The sequence below is a fragment of the Lactuca virosa genome, chromosome 6 (genome assembly GCF_052849685.1).
Source record: "Lactuca virosa cultivar CGN04683 chromosome 6, Lactuca_virosa_CGN04683_v6, whole genome shotgun sequence".
NCBI classification, from domain to species: domain Eukaryota; kingdom Viridiplantae; phylum Streptophyta; class Magnoliopsida; order Asterales; family Asteraceae; genus Lactuca; species Lactuca virosa.
Window position 1 is genome coordinate 60,508,409 of NC_136431.1, and position 21,636 is coordinate 60,530,044.

Below are 21,636 nucleotides of genomic sequence, written 5' to 3' on the forward strand. Positions count from 1 at the left end.
TTTCTCTCTCTCTCTCTCTCTCTCTCTCTCTCTCTCTCTCTCTCTCTCTCTCCCCCCACCAATAGAACCTACTCATCATCAAACATCTTAGAAAACCGCTCCCAAGTCACTACGACCTGCTCTGCAGGAGAATAACCAGTAGTCACAAACTTCTACCATTGCTTCGATACCAAGCGAAGAAGGTTCATCGCAAATCGAACCTTCAGATCCCCTGGACACGAACAGGTATAGAAGCATCCCTCAACATCAGAAATCCATCTCGTTTCAGCAATCGGGTCCTTAGTCCCGTAAAACTCTGGGGGCTTCGTGTTTTTGAATTCCTGGTACTGCATCGAATAATCCCCATGCAGTCTCACAACTGCAACGGCTGCGGTGGATGTCATAGCATCAACCTTAGTGACAGCAGCATAGCCCTCGTTGAACAACTCGATCAACATGGTCTTAACAGACTTGAACATCTTTAGGATTGCCTCCTTTATCGATGCGACCACCTCAGCGGTAATGATCCTACGGATCTCATCATCATTGGCACCCGATCTCTCTGGATCGCTAGAGACTGAACCTCGAGTAGTCACCACCATACTGAAACATGCAAGGAAAAGGTCAAAAATCAAGCCATAACATATACATACACGATACACACTCCTACTAGCTCCTTAGTAGTCTCATGACTCTTCCTGAATTTCATACACATCCCATGCTTTCAATATTACGGGCCCATACTACCTTCCACACATATCCAAAATTGACTCAGAAGTCCTCCCAAGGCCTCAAGTCACTAAGCTACTTCACACTATATGCATTATCACACACATCTATATGTTCCAAAGAGCCACATCTAACTCCTAGATACTCATCCTAGGTTCTCCTAGACCACCTATGAAACTGCTAGAAGTCTCCACTCATCTCGCTAACTTCTCTACGAATAAATGATTCTATCCCAAGTCCACAACCAAACAAGGAACATGAAAATAGGCTAAACCAGGCATTCTAGGGATATAAAATCCTAATTATGTACAACTATATAGTATACACATATCAATTAACGATATTAATTTCAACTCCCAGCAAAGCGTCATAAGCATTCCCTAGGCTATAAGGCATCACAGAATCAGGAAAATCTATCATGTAACACCTAAAGGGACCCTCGACCTATCATCTAGCATGTATCTCTAATAGCTCATATAACAGCAACTCAAATACAACATATAAAACAAGTATGGATATTTTGGGTAATCACTTTTCTTGAGCTCCGGCTGACTATACGCTTCGCATCTTCTCTTTTCTTCTTTAAGAATTGATCTTTTTCAGCAACATATTTACTCTGACAGAGGAAGATTCCATTGGGTAGTTTCTTGACTTGAAGGCCTAAAAAGAAATTTAATTCACCCATAATCCTCATCTCAAAATTTTTAGACATAACATCATTAAATTACTTACTTACATCTTTATTTGTAGATCCAAAAATGATATCATCGACATATACTTGAGCGAGAATGAGATTAGTTCCTAACTTCCTAATAAACAAGGTGTTGTCGATGGATCCTCTTTTGTACCCATTTCAGTAAGATACAACGTCAGAGTGTCATACCAGGCCTTGGGAGCTTGCTTTAGCCCATAAACAGCTTTATCCAGCTTGTCGACATGATCAGGGAATTCTTTGCTTTCCAAACCAGGAGGTTGCTTAAGAAAAACTTCTAGCTCCAGATCTCCATGCAGAAATGCAGTTTTAACATCCATCTAAAATACTTTAAAATTCATAAAAAGATGCATTAGCAAGAAAGAGCTTGATGGATCCAAGATGTGCAACACGGGCAAAAGTTTCATCGTAGCCCAATCCTTCCAGTTGATTAAAACCCTAAACAACAAGTCTAGCCTTGTTTCTTGTGATAATTCCATCTTCATCCATTTTGTAATGAAAGACCCAGTGAGTACTAACAATTGTCTTTCTAGATGGACGAGGAAAAAGAGTCCAGACATTGTATCTTTTGAGTTCATGTAATTCATCTTGCATTGCTCTAATACAGTCAACATCATCCAATGCATCGTTTACCATTTTAGGCTGAATGAGGGAAACGAAATTGACAAACATGTAGGAATTTGATCAAACTTGATGATGAGTATGAACACCAATAGCATGATCTCCAATCACTTGAGAGAGAGGATGATCACAAACATCATGGAGATAAATTTGACCAGATGAAGTGGTTGGCTCTTTAGTGTGAACTTCAATAACTTTAGTGTCAGGAGAGTCATCATCATATATGAGAGAATTAGAATCAGGACTTTGAGCAGAAGAGATGTCATGAGATGACAAGACGGTTAGAACAACGGTAGCTAAGTCGAAAGAAGAATGAGACTCAGGAGAATCCGAGGAAATGAGTTCATCTAAAATTTATCCATGATGATCAATGGAATCTTTTGAATATGAATCCTCATTATATTTGACATGAATCAACTCTTCAACAATATGCTTTTTAAATTAAACACTCTGAAGGCCTTTGAAATAGATGAATATCCACAGAAAAGGCCTTCATATGCTTTTGCTTGAAACTTTAGGAGCTAATCCTTCTGATTAAGAATAAAAAAATACAACCAAACACATTAAAGTAAGAAATCTCAAGTTTTCTACCTTTAATTAGCTCGTGAGAATTTTTTCCATGTCTTTTCACAATTATTGAATGATTTTGCGTATAACAGACAATATTAATAGGATCAGCCCAAAATAAGAGAGAACGACCTACATCCACAACCATTGCTCTTCCAGCTTCAATGAGAGTTTGGTTTCGTCGTTCAGTAGCTCCGTTTTGTTAAGGAGTTCTAACAGCTGAGAAATTTTGAACAATATTTTTTTTCTTCGCAAAAACTTTCTAAAGTTTCATTTTGAAACTCAGCCCCATGATCACTTTTGAGTTTTTTGACTTTGAGATCATATAAGACTTCATTTTGTTTTATCAACGAAATGATTTCATCAGCGACATCACTTTTGCAGGGTAAGAATATAACCCAAGTAAACCTTGAAAACTCATCAACAATAACCAATGAGGACTTTTTGCCAACACGAATTTAACTGGAATAGGGCTAAATAGATCCATTTGTAGTAGATGAAGTGGATCAAAATTGGATGAACACGACTTGGTTTTAAAATAAGACTTGGTATGTTTCCCTTTTTCACATGCATCACAAACTTTTTCTTTGAAGAACTTCATCTTGGGTAACCCTCTCACAAGCTGATCCTTAGAGATCTTTCATAAAGCTTTAAACTTTAGGTGGGAGAGTCTCTTGTGACATAACCAGTTCAAATGAGCTTGAAAACGAGAAAAGAAACAGTGCCTAAGAGAGTTATCAGCAGAAATATATCTTGAATATAGATATCACTATGACGATTTGTTGATAGAACAGTAACATTGTTGGGATCAATCACTTTTCCATAATGCTTGTTGAAGTGAAATTCATAATCAGTATCACAAAGTTCGCTGATGGAGATAAGTTCATGCTTTAATCCTTTGACATTAGACACATTTGAGAATTGAAATGACTTGTATTTGATGGTTCCAAAACCTTTTGTTTTTCCTTTTCCATTGTCTCCATATGTGACTACATGGCCATCTTTCTTCACATAATCCTCCAAAAAAGACTTAAATCTTGTCATATGTCGAGAGCATCCACTGTCAAGATACCAGATATGCTCTAGACCCTGCATCAATCAATCATAATTAGAACACTTTATTGACCTATTTTGTAATGGTTTTAACGTTAGAAGTCTTACCAGATCCAAAGATATTATAACATTCAACAAGAAGACAGTTCAAGGAATTTTCTTTCTTTAACCAATTTTTGTTCCGAATCAAAATATTATCTTCACTTTTTGTGTTCTTTTGTGTTTTCCCCAAAAGTACAATTATCAGCCTTATGAGAGGGATCATCACATCAATAGGACTTCCTAATTCCAAAACTGGTTTTTCTTTTAGAGCAAGACTTTTGTTTTTCAAACAAATTAGATATCCATGGAGTAGAAGTATTTTCGTTCAATTTAAAAACCCTTTCTTTAGCTCTACAAAATGAGAATGATCAGAATTACAACATGTGGATTTAGCAGTATTCTGCTCAGAAGATGAACATTTAGAATCATTAGTGTCAGAATGCACTGTAGAATCATGAGCATTATATTCACTAGTGGTACATTCAAAGAATTCAAAAAGAATATTTCTAACAATATGAATATGACCATTGGAGATAGGAAAATTAATTATGGTAGCAGTTTTAGGACTCGCATACTCGCGCTCAGGGGGTTTGACAAAAGGGTCAATAGTTGTTAGAGGAGAAACACACCAGATAAGACCATTAGAATCAGTGATATAATTCTTGTTTATAAGGTCTTGATGAATTATAATGCTGCCACTTACAAATTTAGTTTTATATCCATTAATAAGTTTATATTTGGTTGTAAAATTTGGTTCAGTTTCAAATTGTTTGAAAATATCAACAACTTCATCAAAATTTCCTCTAATAATTTTTTCACACTGATGAGATTTTTGATCAATGACAACTTTGAAAGTTTTAAAGTGAGAATGAGCCTAATTATTTGTAATATTTTTGCATTTTTGAGTGAATTCAATGGTAGTGTCCTTTTCACTATTGAGATCATGATTGATAATAGAAACACTACGAAGCTCAAGACTCATCAGTGAAAGAGACTTCTTGCTTTTGGATAATTATGTTTTCAAGGATTCAATTTTATTTTTTAAAATAATGATTTCTTAATTAGATTTTGAAAGATCGAGACGTAGATAATCAAAATTCTTGATTTTTCAACTTCAAAATAAGTTACAAAGTTTTAACCTGATACAAAGATGAATCACCAGCAGCTTTAGCAAGATCAGCATCAAATGTACTTGAACTATTGTTATTCTCATCAGTGAAAAACTCTTCAGTGGCAGCCATCAAACACACATCCTTCTTAACCTCTTCATCTGACGATTCTTTATCAGTAACCCACTCTTCTTCTTCAGCGACAAGAACCTTTGACTCCAAGTTTTTCCTTTTCATAGACGCAACCAAACGCTTGTACTTTGCTTAATATGATTCATCCTTTGGACAGTTCTTTTTGGTTTTGCAGTCACGAGCAAAGTGATTAGTGCATCTGCAGTTGAAGCACTTTCCATCATCTTTCTTGGAGGTACCAGCGTTAGACCTTTTAGACGTTGATGGGATAGATTTTGAAGGAAACTTTCTTCCTCCACGTAACCTTTTTTTTTCTTACTTCTTTTAGTGAATCACGATCATAGCAGCACTAGAGTACAACTTGACATTGTACTCTTCCTTAGAATCAGCATTATCAAACTTGTCACTTTCACTTTTAGAGACAAAACTTGAATTTTTGAACTAAGATAAACTTTTAAATCGCTCATATCTGCGATTCAGAGTGTTTTCCATGGTAGCTTTGACTTCTTTGGTTCCTTCATATGCTATTGTCAGCATATCAACCATCTATTTGGCAGAGACACGGTTCTAAACAAGGTTATAGATATCATAAAAAAGTGAGTTACCTATTGCAACACGAACTTAAACATCAAGGCTATTCAGATTCCTAGCATCTTCAGCAAACTGATGTTTAAGAGTATTCTAAATAACGCCAGTCTTCACACCATCTTTTGTTTCATCAAATGCAGGAACATGTGGACTTTTTTCGATAATATCTAGCATATCATGATCCATGGTTTCAAGAACAACATTATCATTGTTTTTCCACATAGGAAAGTTCTTTTCATCAAAAGCATAAATTTTGTTTCCATAAGTGGTACTAGATAAGAGTTTAGAGTAGGAAGAAGAAAATGAAGACAAAGGTTTTGTCATTCTCAGATACAGGAACCTGCTCTGATACCAATTAAAGGATCGAGATAAGAACATACGATATCAAACAATGACAAGAATAGGAAGAGATTAATTAAAAACAAATTTCGATTAAGAAAATATCTCACAAAGAGAGAGTGCACAAAGTAATTAGTTTTACATGCAACACTAGTGTAACTTATATACTAGCTTGATAACTATTCTAGATTCAAATCCCTACATATCAGGGATTTGAATAACTATGATAACTACCATATATTAAAGATATATACTATACAAAATAGATCCTATCACAAAGATAACGGATCATGCAACTTAGCTAACAAGTAATATATTATGTTGTCTTTTGAAGCCTGATCGGTGTCTTTGGCGGTGATGATGTGTTCAGCGTGATAAAGGTTTTACACATCAGATTATAAGGTTTAACCTTACTGGAATGGTAGGGTCATGAAATTTCTCTTAGACACTTGAAAGTGTTTTTTTGTGTCTCTTACGTCAAAATCAACGACTCGTAAAGAAACAATGTCGAGGCTAAGGAAAAAAAGTGTACTTTCATAGGCTATATGTTGAATGACATGGGTTACCGCTTTAGGGGTAACCAGAGAAAAAGGGTTATCAAAATGATGTGTTGTGTAGTGAAAGTACCTTATATAAGGATGATATTGCAGCTAGCCGCAACAAAGAAAAGCAACCAAAAGACAAGAATCAAGTTGAGTTTGATGAAATCTCAGAACACAATTTTACCCTGAGATGGGTGAAATTTGAAGAAGCAATGTGAGCTTAGAAGAGGAGGAAGAATTTTGGATTAAGTGAGAGTGACGATGATGAAGAAACAACAGATATTGAATCTATAGCCACTGAGTTAGCAATATCGATAGTAACTGGAGGAGGACTCAGTAGATCCACTCGAGTCAACAGACCTCGAGTGCAATATTCTCTATCAGCAAACTACCTTTTACTGATAAAAAATAGTAAACATCGATTTTATCTGGAGGCTCTAAGGATGAAAGACTCCATACATTGGAAGAATGCTATGGAAGAAGAGTTAAACTCACTTGACAAGAACCAGACTTTGTCCTTGGTGAAGCTACCAACATGGAAGAGAGCAATGTCGAATAAATGGGTGTTTCAGGTCAAAGATGAGATATATGACAATAAGAGGTACAAGGATAAATTGGTTGTTAAAGGTTTCCAACAAAAAAGAGCGGTTGACGACTGTGAGATATTCTCAATAGTTGTGAAGATGACCAGTAAATATCAGTCTTGGGTATTATGGCTGCAAAAGATCGCCATCTAGACTATCTAGATGTGAAAACAAATTTTGTAACATCCCAAAATTCAAGACCCAAAATTTCGTTTTGATTAATTAAAAACCGCTTAATAAATTTTGTTCAATCATTTAATAACATTCTTAATAAAACAATTATCAGAGTTTTAAATCCCAAAGATCATCTAGTGCGGAAAACATAGTGTGATGCGTTGCGATCGCGCTGAGCTCCTTCATTGAAAAACATTAGTACCTGAAACAAATAGGTGAAAGTCGTAAGCACGAAGCTTAGTGAGTTCCCCAGATACCACATACCATACATATCAACTGATCCATACATGCCATACATAACCATGAGCCATACATATATCATACCAAATAAGGTGCTATGTGTCGTACATAGTCTTGTCATTATGCCACAGGCCGCCACGTGGTCTTTATTGCCAAGTCGGGGGCTACTCCCTGGGTCTTACAGACAAGTGCCAAGGGCCACCCCCTGGTCTTCCATGCAAGCATCACAAAGACAACTAGCAGACATACTACTCTACTTGGCTAATCAGCATACAGTGTGCCAGGAGCCACACTAGTGTGCCAGGAGCCACCTCCTGGTCTTTCATACATAATGCCTAGGGCTAACCCCCGGGTCTACCTACCATACATAATAGCACACAGTGTGCCAGGAGCCTCCTCCTGGTCTTTCATGCATAATGCCTAGGGCTAACCCCCAGGTCTTCCTACCATACATAAACTAAATGGGTCGGCATTGTGGCCGTAGACCCATACAAACAGTGAGGAGACTCACCTGAAGCAGCAAAACACAGAATATACTATCGAAACGGCTGAGACGGATTCTCTGCTCTCTGATCACCTAAAATGATATTAATACTCCTTACTTAGCTCATACTTCAAGTATTACCCATTAATATTTCATAATATACTTTTTATTTACTTTCATTATTATGTGGGGAAAGGTTAACTCCTAGAGTCATTCTCGTTAAAATACTATACTTAAAAGTCGTTAATATTTTAACCATACTATATTACAAACCTAGACCTAAGAAAATCCATACAGCTTTATCAATCTGGTTAATTCTTATTAAATTAATTACCTTGTAATTAATTTACCCAACCGATATTCATAATTATTTTCCATCTACTAAATAAAATAACTAAAATCCATCTTTGTTCTAATTACAAATAATAAGGCTATACCTTATATTATATTTATCTTGAACTTAAACCCAATGTCACTTAGCCCAAAATATCCTAATTGAATCCATATGATATTAGCCCAAATGAATTAAAGCCCAATACCTTTCTCTTTTTCTCACCGGAGCTCGCACACCCACACACGACAGCCCTCACTATGCTACATTTCTCTTTTTCTCACTAACTTTCGGAATTGCATATTGAAGAGAAGGGCTCCAGTCCTATTGGAGAGTCACACTTGATTTAAATGGCCAATGGAACGTGTAAAGGAATGAGACCAGATCCTTCACTGGCATCGACAATTGCAGGACCACGATAGGCAAAGCGACAAGCTGTCATCGACGAATCAGGAAGAGTGAAACATGGTGTTGAAGTTGATAGGTTTGGTCCCTAGGGTTTGTGAAGCTGGACGATTAAAAACCCTAAGTCTGATTGTCTTACCAATTTGATTTCCGAAAATTACTGTTTGGCCCTTGGACTAACACATTCCAATAATTATTATTATTATTAACCTTCGCAATGAGCTTAATCAGTAATTCACTTAAAACTCTCATTTAACTTAATCTAATTCGTCCACTTCACCCGTAAATGCGTTTTATGTAATAACTCGACTGTCTCACCCCATAAATTATCCTTGTATGAAATTATTATGCGGATTATTTTATAACCCTTAATTTGTATTAGCTAGTTAGAAATGGGACGTCACAACTCTCATCCACTTAAATTAGATTTCGTCCTCGAAATCGCTCCTTACTAACTCCCATATCCAAACTAATGATCTGAGGAACGCAACTGATGATTCAACGCATAAGATGTGACATCCCCTAATTTCTCGGCCAGAAAAAACCGATTTAATTTATGCTTTTTAAAATAAAATCAGAGAAATCTTTTTAAAAGATGTTGCGGAATTGGTCCCCAATACAAAATATGATAAAAGTTTATCAAAACCTTTCTTTAAGAAATATATAATTTCATTTCATATCAAAACCTCGGGATGTCATGTTCCGATACTGATCAAAAGCATAAACAAAACATTATAAGCCTTTCAACAGTTATTTACAACTATTGGCCTATAATCCAAAAATCTCTCATCGTCCTCTGACTATGCTCGGGGTCCAGTACCTGTAACATAAAAAGCTGAGTGGGTCAGGCTTGGGAGCCTGGTGAGCATATAGGGTTTTCAACCCACAGTAATAATAAACTTATTAAGTTCATCAATCAACAATAACCCTGATTACCCATTTCCCGTTATCCTCACTTTACGTCCCTAAACACTTATCACAAGGGACCTAGCCTAAAGAATATCATCGAGATGGACACTAGTGCTAAGGGGTTTCCTCAACCATACATGTCCTAAAGGCAACCATGAGGGGGATGGAGTACAACGAATGAACGCCCAAGTTCATTAACACCTACAGGTTGCGGGCCTGCTAGCGTTTCCACTGGACTGTCTAGAAAGTCCATGGTCGTCATCCAAACTCCGCTAGATGACTGGATCACAAATCACATCGAGGCCTCTCATCACTTTATTTCATCACACATCAACTATCTACCCATGTTTTACCCAACATATTTGTAGATAAAAATACATATACAGTTTAAAACTTGTATAAAACATCAATTCAACAGTCACCTCAGTTAAACAATTAATATAATTACACGTAGCACGTATTTCATATAAAATACTTCATATCTAGGTGTAAGATGAAGGTGACTATACACTCACATGATTTGATGATAATCCGGCAGCAATTCGTTTCCTAAGACGTTTGTTCCTAATAAAACCGGGAGTTTTATTCAGAAACCGGGCTCTGCGAGGGTCGGGCTTCGAAACCGAAAAGATAAATTTTCCGGGCTTCTCGGGCTCTTCGTGGCGTATTCCGGGGGTTATAATCGATACCGGGGCTTTGGGGGATGTTAAGATGAAGAAAATATGGAAAAATGGGCTAAAAGTGGCAATTTCCCAAATGTAGCCGAGAAGGCTCGCATGCCCTCTTATTTATAGGGGTCCGAAGGTCGGCTTAGAAGGGAGGAGTCAGCAGGCGAGGGTGCGTGGCAGCTGCTGGGCGAGGGTGCACAGGTGGCTCGCACATGGGCTGCGCGTTCGAGGGGCTCGGTGTCGGCCTCTGATTGGACCGCGGTCTAATCTGAGGCTTCGGACGTGGCTCCTCCTGCGAGACTCAGACACGAGGAATGGGACACGCGTCAGACTCCTAGTGGACCACTTCGGATGACTCAGCAGCTCGGATGACTCAGCCATATTTCGGACACGTGGCATGTTCTAAGCGAAGATGACGTGGCCGAAGCCACCTATGCGAAATTTCTCGGTTTTCGTGCCAAAACTTCTAAAATCCATAACTTTCGCATACGAGTTCCGTTTTTGACGTTATTTATATGCACGCGTAGGTAAAATTACGCTCTACAACTTTCGTTTAGACCTCGTCGGCTAATTTTGACTTTAATTTTTATATTATTATTTTTAACAGACCGGGACAGGAAATCCGTTAAAAATTCATAACTTCTTCATCCGACGTCCGTTTTCGTCTGTCTTTTTACCGTTGTGCTACAAATGATGAGACCTTCGATTCTCATTTAGGTCGTGTCGGCTAAAAATTACTCGATCTAAAATTCAAGTTTTTAGTTGTCTACTGCTAAGCTGAAACTTCGAAAAATCATAACTTCCTCATACGAAGTCAGATTTGGGCGTTCTTTTTATACCTACTCTCGGTTTAACGAACACTACGAGTTTCGTTTAGATCACTAAGGCCAAAAAGTAGTTTATCGAAAACTCACTTTTTACGACATTCGGCACCGTGCCGGTTTTGTCGCGAAACTTCGACATGTCATAACTTCTTCGTTATAACTCGGATTGCGGCATTCTTTATATATTCGTAATCCTTGTCACGCCCACTACAAGTTTCTTAATAGATATCGGATTTATCTAATATTTATTTTCGACGCTCATTTTTTATTCTTAATTAATTAAACCCTAATAATTAAGCATAAAACACACAAAACACATAATATTCACATAATTCCTTTTCATTTCTTCAAAATGAGTTACAAAGGTTAACCTAGACTATAATGTCAATATTAATGCCTAGCCTAGAAACACGGGCATTACATAAGACAACCTTCCCAAGATACCAGACACCCAAACCGAAATTTCGTCCCGAAGAAAACTCTGAACCTTCCGCCCAAAACCACTTCTGCCTAACCGGAGTCTGAAATCCATAATGGTATGTCTCTCTGACAGACCGCTTACACTGTAATGCTACCAAGCCAAAACCTCATCGAATAACTGATCAACCATAAATACTTCCAACCCAGATGATCTTGATACAACTCACGAAAACAAAGCCCTTAACCATAACCAGCTGCAGAATAATTAACTATACAAAATGATCAGATAATCCTTCGAGTAGCAGATTCATCCCTGCAACGGTTAGACTCAGACGAGAGCTGCGCAACGAGGTCAAATCAATTACTCTGAGATTATTTAATCCCTCTGCAAGTGACTTAGCACTTTCGATCGTCAGGCTACTCCACACACACATGTCTGAAGCATTACACTACCTCCTATCCGCTTTCCAAAGGCAACTGAGACCTCCCTAATCCCTAACTTATCTGTAATATTGAATTCTTGTCCGGATGCTGAGCCAAGAGGAACCTCACAGTCCCCCCAGGCGACTTCCGAAGAGGACTTCTGCTGTCGAAGTCTGCCCTAACCATATTGCCACGCATGGCTCCATTATTCCTTCTAATCTTCCCGATCATGATGGTTCGACTACCTGTCGCCATCGAATCTAATACGAAAAGTGAAGGCTACCAAAACCACTATAGTCTTACATCACGCCTGGTCTCCAACGACCTACCGTCTCCCGAATCCGATCATACTGTGAGTAAATCACAAATCTGTCACATTTTCACTATCGAATAGGGACCAGTGAATGCTACGGGCCACCCTGCAGTCTTAAACCACTCTCATACTAACCGACCACTAGTGAATGCTACGGGCCACCCCGCAGTCTTACTATGCCAACATACTAATGACTAACTAACGAATGCTACGGGCCACCCCGCAGTCTTTCAACGTTTCTACTCTATCTGCCAACTAGTGAATGCTACGGGCCACACCGCAGTCTTACAACACTTCCACACTACCTGCTAACTAGTGAATGCTACGGGTCACCCCACAGTCTGACAACACTTCTGCACTGTCTGATGACTATGATGGGTTTTGAGCATTCTAACACTTCCTAAGTGTACATGCAACCCTAATAACCTTGGATCTATGTTTGTCTAATAATCATGGAAAGTTGAATTCCAAGGTTATATTCCTATCTAGCATACATGGGGAACATTTTTAACTTGAATGAAAGATAGAATAACTTACCTTGTTGTTGATTATGATCCTTGAAACCTTGTGAGCCTAGCACCCCAAGTGTGATGCCTCAAATGCTTCACACAACACCAAATGCAAAGGAGTAAACTTTGAGAGAATCTTACACTTGCAAAATCGGCTCTAGCCCTCTTGTTTCTTATGTGTCGCCGATTTTGGTGGAGAATGGGTTTCTTATATAGTGTTGACACATCTAGGGTTACACCATGTAAACCCTAATGTGTCATGACTCTTCATTTCCATGACCCATGGGTTTGTAACTCCCATGGAGCATCCATGGAGCATCCTATGGGTGGAACCCAACTTGATAATCCATGGAGCCTCTTAGCCCACTATATAAGATATGGAAGATTTACATAATCTACCCATATATTTAATTAGTTATCTTTCGATCACTTAATTAATTCTAAATTAATTCTTGATCAAACTAATTAAATAATATTATTAATATGTTAGAACTTATAATATATTAATAAACCATAAGTGTTATTTCTCTCATTTTAGTTTATCCAATTGCATGGTGCCATGCAACCCAAATGGACCATGCCGGGTCGGGTCAAGTACATACCAGAAATAGTTATGGACTTAGACACCTTATCCAACAGTCTCCCACTTGGATAAGTCTAATAACTATAACTGCAATACTTCAGGAACCGATCGGCAATCGTAGCTCTTTCAAGGTCTCTCGGAACTGAGAAGATGATGATACGCCATTTAAGATAAGTGATCATATAATCCTCTATTCTAGATATCAGCTGGACAAATACATGGAACAATGTCTTACTTATTGTCCAGCAGTTTGTTTCCCGATTTCCGATTTGTTTGACAAAGAACTTAATTGAACACATCAACTTAGTTCTGACCGGGCCCGGTACATAGGTCAAAACAAAATCATTGAGGGGCCCAAATATCAGCTTCTAATCCAAGAAGGAAGAGATAAACTTCGACTCATATGTTTGTTCTACCACTCATTGAATTATACACAAAAGCACGTTTTATAACATCGAGTTACCAATGCGTTAACATACAATCAATGCATAACCAACTCATAAGTAACAAATCATATCTCTAGGTTTGAAGACTTATATGATATTACCGTCTCACGATCACTCGAGATAAATTCCATGAAGTGATTCCAGTGAGCGTGGGTTGATTCCAATGCTCAGAACTTATGAGCACTCATGAGTGTTGTAGCCATGTCCAACAACTTAGACCTCTGCAACCAATCATGACAGTCTTGATTCATACCTACTTCCGACATATGACCGACTGTGGAGGTTCGAATAATATGATATACCAAACATAATTATTCTGGAAGTCAAAACATGCAAAGGAAATATAGTAAACGATCGACAAGAGATAGCAACACTTTACTCATAAATAAAACACCTTTTATTCATCATCTAATGTCAATTACACTTTACAAATTTCAAGGTTATCTAACTACTAAATCTAATATCATCCTTCAGCCCTATGCTCCGAGCATGCTGGAGATGCTTAACCCGAGTCAGTCCCTTCGTGAGGGGATCTGCTGGATTCTCATCCGATGATACCCTCTTTGCCACGAGGAGTCCTTCTTCTATTCGATGTCTGATGAAATGGTATTTTATGTCGATGTGTCTGGATCTCCCGTGATCCCTTGGTTCCTTGGCTAAGGCAACTGCACTTTCACTATCACAGAAAATTTCCATTGGCTCTTTAATAGCTGGTACAACTCCAAGGTCTCCAATGAAGTTCTTCAGCCATATCGCCTCCTTTGCTGCCTCGCTAGCTGCTATATACTCTGATTCCCAAGTTGAATCAGCCATTGTCTCTTGCTTGGAACTCTTCCAAGAAATTGCTCCTCCATTTAAGGTAAAGACCCAGCCTGACTGAGAGCGGAAATTATCCCTATCACTCTGAAAGCTAGCATCACTATACCCTACAACTCTCAAGTCTTCACTCCCACCGAGGGTAAGGACCCAGTCCTTAGTCCTCCGTAGGTACTTGAGGATATTCTTTACCGCAGTCCAGTGTGCCTTGCCAGGGTTCCCCTGATACCTGCTAACCATGCTCAAAGCAAAGGCTACATCAGGTCGAGTACACGTCATAGCATACATGATCGGTCCTACAGCCGAAGCATAAGGTATTCGACTCATTTCTGCTATCTCAGCCTCAGTACTAGGGCTTTGTGTCTTACTCAATCTGGCATTACTCTGGATGGGTAACTCTCCTTTCTTGGAGTCCTGCATGCCGAATCTCTTCAACACCTTATCCAAGTAGGTACTCTGACTAAGTCCAATTAGTCTTTTACTCCGGTCTCTCAAGATCCTTATCCCTAGAATATAGGCAGCTTCTCCTAGGTCCTTCATAGAGAAACACTTCCCAAGCCAGGACTTAACTTCCTGCAGAGTTGGGATGTCATTTCCTATGAGTAGTATGTCATCCACATACAATACCAAAAGGCTAACTATACTCCCACTAGCCTTGACATATACACAAGATTCATCTTCACTCCTAGAAAATCCAAATTCCTTGACTTTCTCATCAAAGCAAAGATTCCATCTGCGAGGTGCTTGCTTTAACCCATAAATGGATTTCTCAAGCTTACACACTCTATTAGGGTACTTTGTGTTGACAAAACCCTCTGGCTGACTCATGTAAACATCCTCAGCCAACTTTCCATTAAGGAAAGCGATTTTGACATCCATTTGCCATATTTCATAGTCATGAAATGCGGCTATGGCTAACAGAACCCTAATAGACTTAATCTTGGCCACTGGAGAAAAGGTCTCATCATAATCAACTCCCGGAGTTTGTGAGAAACCCTTTGCAACCAGTCGTGCCTTATAAGTGTGTACATTACCATCCATGTCGGTCTTCTTCTTGAAGATCCATTTGCACCCTACAGTCTTACGACCTGGTACATTCTCAATCAAGTTCCAAACTTGATTGTCATACATGGATTGTATCTCGTTGTCCATTGCCTCTTTCCACTTGGCTGACTCAGGGCCTGCCATGGCTTCCGCGTAACTGTTAGGTTCATCCAGACCTATCAGTGTCTCATCACTGATAAGTGTATCACCTTCCGCAGTAATATGGAATCCATAGTAATGCTCAGGTGCATTCCTAACCCTTGTGGAACGCCTCAGAGGTACAGACTTGTCAATTGGCTCAACAGAAGTTTCCTCCTCAAGTTGAGTGCTAGGGTTTGAAGTTCCTTCACCACTTGACTCTTGAATTTCTTCAAGGTCAACTTGCCTCCCACTGTCTCCTTGGCTTATGAACTCTCTCTCTCGAAAGAAAGCCCTCCTAGCTACAAAGACCACATTCTCACTAGGTCTGTAGAAGAGGTAACCAAAGGATTTATGTGGGTAGCCGATGAAAATACACCTCTCACTTCGAGGTTCGAGCTTATCATGAGTCTCGCGTCTCACGAAAGCCTCGCAACCCTAAATCTTAATGTGGTCTAGTTTTGGGTACTTTACCAGTCCACATATCATGAGGAGTTTTGGCAACTTTCTTTGTGGGAACTAGATTAAGGATATGGGCGGCAGTCTCTAAGGCATACCCCCAAAATGAGATTGGTAGCGAAGCTCGACTCATCATGGAACAAACCATATCTAACAAGGTTCGATTACGCCTCTCAGCTACACCATTCAACTGCGGTGTCCTGGGAGGTGTCAATTGTGAGACAATCCCACATTCCCTAAGATAGTCGAGGAACTCTGAACTAAGATACTCACCACCTCGATCGGATCGAAGCATCTTAATGTTCCTGCCCAATTGATTCTCGACTTCCTGTTTAAACTCTTTAAATCTCTCAAAAGTCTCTGACTTATGCTTGATTAAGTAGACATATCCATATCTACTGTAATCATCAGTAAAAATCAAATAATAACGATTAGCATCCCTTGTGGCATGTTTGAAGGGCCCACACACATCTGTGTGTATAAGATCCAACAAACCTTCACCCCTCTCACAAGAACCTGTGAAGGGTGACTTTGTCATTTTTCCAAGTAAGCATGATTCGCAACTATCATCTGACTTTAGGTCAAATGACTCCAATACTCCATCCTTTTGGAGTTGGCCTATGCGTTTCTTGCTTATATGTCCAAGACGACAATGCCATAATGATGCTTTATCCAAGTTATTATTATTAACAGAATCAATACACAATACATTATTTCCTAAGTTATCAACCACAGATACAGTTTCATACACGCCATCACAAGGTAATGCTTTAAAATAAAGAACATTATTAAAGAAAACATTAATCGAACCAACTTCATTATCAAATGAAAAGGTGAAACCTTGTTTATACAATGCATGAAAGGAAATAATGTTTCTTGCCATTTCTGGCGAATAACAACACTTATTCAAATCTAAACTAAACCCACTACTTAGCAATAAAGTATAAACTCCAATCTTGGTGACAGGTAAAGCTTTCCTATTCCCCATGATTAAGTTTATTCTTCCATGCTCCACATTCTCACTTCTTCTTAGTCCCTGCAAATCAGAACAGATATGAATACCACAACCGGTATCAAGGACCCAAGAGTTAGAATGGGGTGAGTTATTAGATAAGATAGTGTAAATACCTGCATGGTTGGGTTTAACTTTCCCATCCTTCACATATTGTTGGTATTTTGGGCAGCTCCGCTTCCAATGTGACTTTTCATGGCAATAGAAGCATTCAGCCTCTTTTGGGTCAGAAGAAGGAGTGACGAAACCTTTCTTGGTTCCACTTGAAGAAGAGCCATCAAGGGTCCTAGCCTTGGTACCCTTCGAAGAGCTCTTCCTCTTCTTCCCTCTACCTTTCCCGATTGCCAAAACCGGGGCGGAGTTTGGAGTAGGAGTGTTAACAACCGACTTACCCTTAAGACCTGTTTCTGCGGTCTTGAGGAGTCCCTGAAGTTTGCTGAGTGTGACCTCTTCCTTATTCATGTGATATGTCATGCGGAATTGATCGTAGCACGATGGTAAGGAGTGCAAAATGATATCTATTGCAAGCTCCTCAGGGAAGTTCACATTAAGCTTCAGCAACCGATCCACATACCTTTGCATTTTCTGCATGTGGCTCGTGACGGATCCCCCGTCCTTCATCATGGTTGTTATGATAGAGCATATGATTTCATATCTCTCTTGTCGTGCACTTTGATGGTATCTTTCCATCAGATCTTGGTGCATTTCAAAAGGGTAGAAGTCCTCATAGGACTTTTGGAGTTCCGTTGTCATGGTGGCCAACATGATGCATGCCACTTTTGTAGCATCCCTTTCATGTGCCCGGAAGTCAGCGATCTCCTGGGGAGTTGCAGTGGTCTCATCAATATCCTTAAGCTCCTTGTCAAGGACATATTCTTTATCCTCGTAGCGGGTAATCATCCTGATGTTTCTGATCCATTCATTGAAGTTGGATCCATCAAAAGTGACTTTCCCACACAAGTTCATAAGGGTAAAGGAGCCATTAGGATTAGAGCCAGAAGCATCATTGTTTGAAGACATCTGAAAGAAGAGAACAAGATTAGTTTAGATATTAAGAGAGTCCTTAATAAAACACCCAAATGTAATATTAAGGCTAGAATCCAATCACAATATATTATAACTTAGAAGAGGTATGCCGTAATCCAAGCTATAACATATTTGAAAGGTAGGTGAATGACGATTCACCAATTTCCACCATGAAAAACGAAATATAAATATTAGGTTTTTAATTGGTTCTTAGAAATTCCTAGATTCTTTTGAGATTCAATGAACTTTTCAAAGGCATGTTTCAATCTCGAGTGTGCCCTCCAAGTTTTGTGACTGGGATACCGAGGATCACAAAACGAGGTGTGAAGTAACAATGCAAATCACTTGGTACCCTCAAGGTTTATCACTCAATCGATGTGCCGGTAAACCACACACGCTCCACCGATGCTATGGTAAACCTTAAGTCACCCTTTACCTACCTTGTTAAGTCCAAGTTAGTGTGTCGGTTAACCACACAGGCTCCACCAACGACTTAAACAAAGTGTAAAGTGTAATTTCATGGATTAGCACCTTATTCACATTTTCCTAAAGTAACTAAGATTGGGAATTTAATAAAAGCATTTAGTTACTTTATAATATTCATCATACTTTTAATGAGAATTTATAAGTCCTTGTCTTACCCGTTCGGCTAACGACCCTCCACCGATCAAGGAAGCGGTGGGTGAGAGTGGACACCCATTAAGTTGCCATTTTATAGGCAACAACCTTATACCCCCCTTATAGACCGGCTTCGTGAATGAGGCGTACTAGCGGTAAGACGACTTGACGTTATACATATATATATTAGTAACTTATAATATTATAAAGTATAAGGGTTGAATTTTAACTTTTAAAATGTAAGGGTTGGAACTAAAGTTTTAATCAAGACTTTACATGTTCCAAAACTTGAGGGAAAGTTTTGTAAACTTCCAAAACTTTTCATTTCTTATAACTTATGAATTAATTTAGTAATAAAAATGAAGACTCTTCATTTTTATAACTCTTGTGTTCTTTTAATGGCTTTAATAAAAGTGAGACTTTTGGTTTTCCATAACTTGAGGACAAGTTATGGACTCCATTAAAACACATTATGATCATGAATTAAACTACCATGAAGGTTACAAACAATTCCTATGATCATCTAATCTTCATAAGTTCAAGAACATGAATATGAACACTTTCAAGAATCAAAAATTACACTTAAAAAAAACTTGTAATTTTAATAATTGCCATTGTAAATGGATTAGCATAAACATTACACCATCTAAAACAAGCTTTAAAACATCAAAACAGTTTAGGGTAATGTTTCTAGTCCATTTCCAGCAACAAATGTGCAAACTTTCATACGAGCAGAAAACAGAAAAACGATTTTTTTCCAAGCTGTTTGCACACAAAAAAAACAAAAAACAACAAACAAACCTAGGCTCTGATACCACTGATGCGTTTTGAGCATTCTAACACTTCCTAAGTGTACATGCAACCCTAATAACCTTGGATCTATGTTTGTCTAATAATCATGGAAAGTTGAATTCCAAGGTTATATTCCTATCTAGCATACATGGGGAACATTTTTAACTTGAATGAAAGATAGAATAACTTACCTTGTTGTTGATTATGATCCTTGAAACCTTGTGAGTCTAGCACCCCAAGTGTGATGCCTCAAATGCTTCACACAACACCAAATGCAAAGGAGTAAACTTTGAGAGAATCTTACACTTGCAAAATCGGCTCTAGCCCTCTTGTTTCTTATGTGTCGCCGATTTTGGTGGAGAATGGGTTTCTTATATAGTGTTGACACATCTAGGGTTACACCATGTAAACCCTAATGTGTCATGACTCTTCATTTCCATGACCCATGGGTTTGTAACTCCCATGGAGCATCCATGGAGCATCCTATGGGTGGAACCCAACTTGATAATCCATGGAGCCTCTTAGCCCACTATATAAGATATGGAAGATTTACATAATCTACCCATATATTTAATTAGTTATCTTTTGATCACTTAATTAATTCTAAATTAATTCTTGATCAAACTAATTAAATAATATTATTAATATATTAGAACTTATAATATATTAATAAACCATAAGTGTTATTTCTCTCATTTTAGTTTATCCAATTGCATGGTGCCATGCAACCCAAATGGACCATGCCGGGTCGGGTCAAGTACATACCAGAAATAGTTATGGACTTAGACACCTTATCCAACAGACTAATGATACGGGCCACCCCGCAGTCTTACCACATTCCCCACGCTATCGAGCCGGTGGTGAATGCTACGGCTATCCTGCAATCTTACAACACCTTCTATGCTATATGGCTAGTAGTGAATGCTACGGCTATCCCGCAGTCTTACATCACCTCCCATGCTAGCTCAATCGTTGACCTAGGTCTTACCGCTGATTACCAATCCGAACACACCCGAAGTCGAGCACCCATGCGGTCTAACATCCCACACTGAACTCAAGTCATGACTGGGATCCTCAACCTGGTTCCACATAATCTACTACACATCACTCAGATGTGATCCCAAAGTCGGGAAGTTTCCCGAACTTCCAGTTCATACTATCCTCTATTCATGCAGCCACTTGGGCCACATTTTCTTTCCTGATGGGTATACGAGCTCATCCCCATTTCATGGTTGCTTCTGTATTGGGTACCTGAACGGTTCTTCCCCACTTCGATCCGACTAAGTCTTCACAGCACGTGAGAATTGTAGGATTCCCAGTCCTTCTTGCTTTCTAATAATCCACGGATGACAACCTGTGCTTACCAATGCTAGCGATCACTTACCAGTTAACCCTAAAATCGTCCATCCTATGAAGTCTTGTAGAGTACTCTTGAAATCTGGTTAAGTCTGACACCTCAATCCACCTCCCACGCTGACAATTGGAGGCCTTAATCTTCACTCTGGCTGACGAATCCTCATTCCCACTTCCGATCTTACAGTACCACTAAACTCTACCGAACACAACCCATGCGAAAATACAAGTCTCCTAAACATCCAATGACCAAACACTCATTCATCTAACACTCGCAACTGACACTACCCTCTTCATGTTACCAGTCTTGTCCTAGCAACGGTAGTGCCTTGAACTCCAAGGTTCTTCCATAGACAACTGTCGACCATACCCGAAAAAGGATAGAACCACTAAACTCTGACTTCACTGGAGAACTATCGCTCTAATCCTGACCTAATATCCTCTAAATAGTACTCCTTAACTGGTTCCGGCAAAGACACAGGACGATAGCGGTATATACGGAACCCACTCTGCAAGATATATCCATCTGTAGGTTCATCAAGGACTTTTCGGCATGCAAGATGGCATATATGATCCTTGATAACCCAGATAATGGCAGAGAACCGACCCGAGATCTAACTTTTACAAACTCACTCACAATTCAAAAACGATA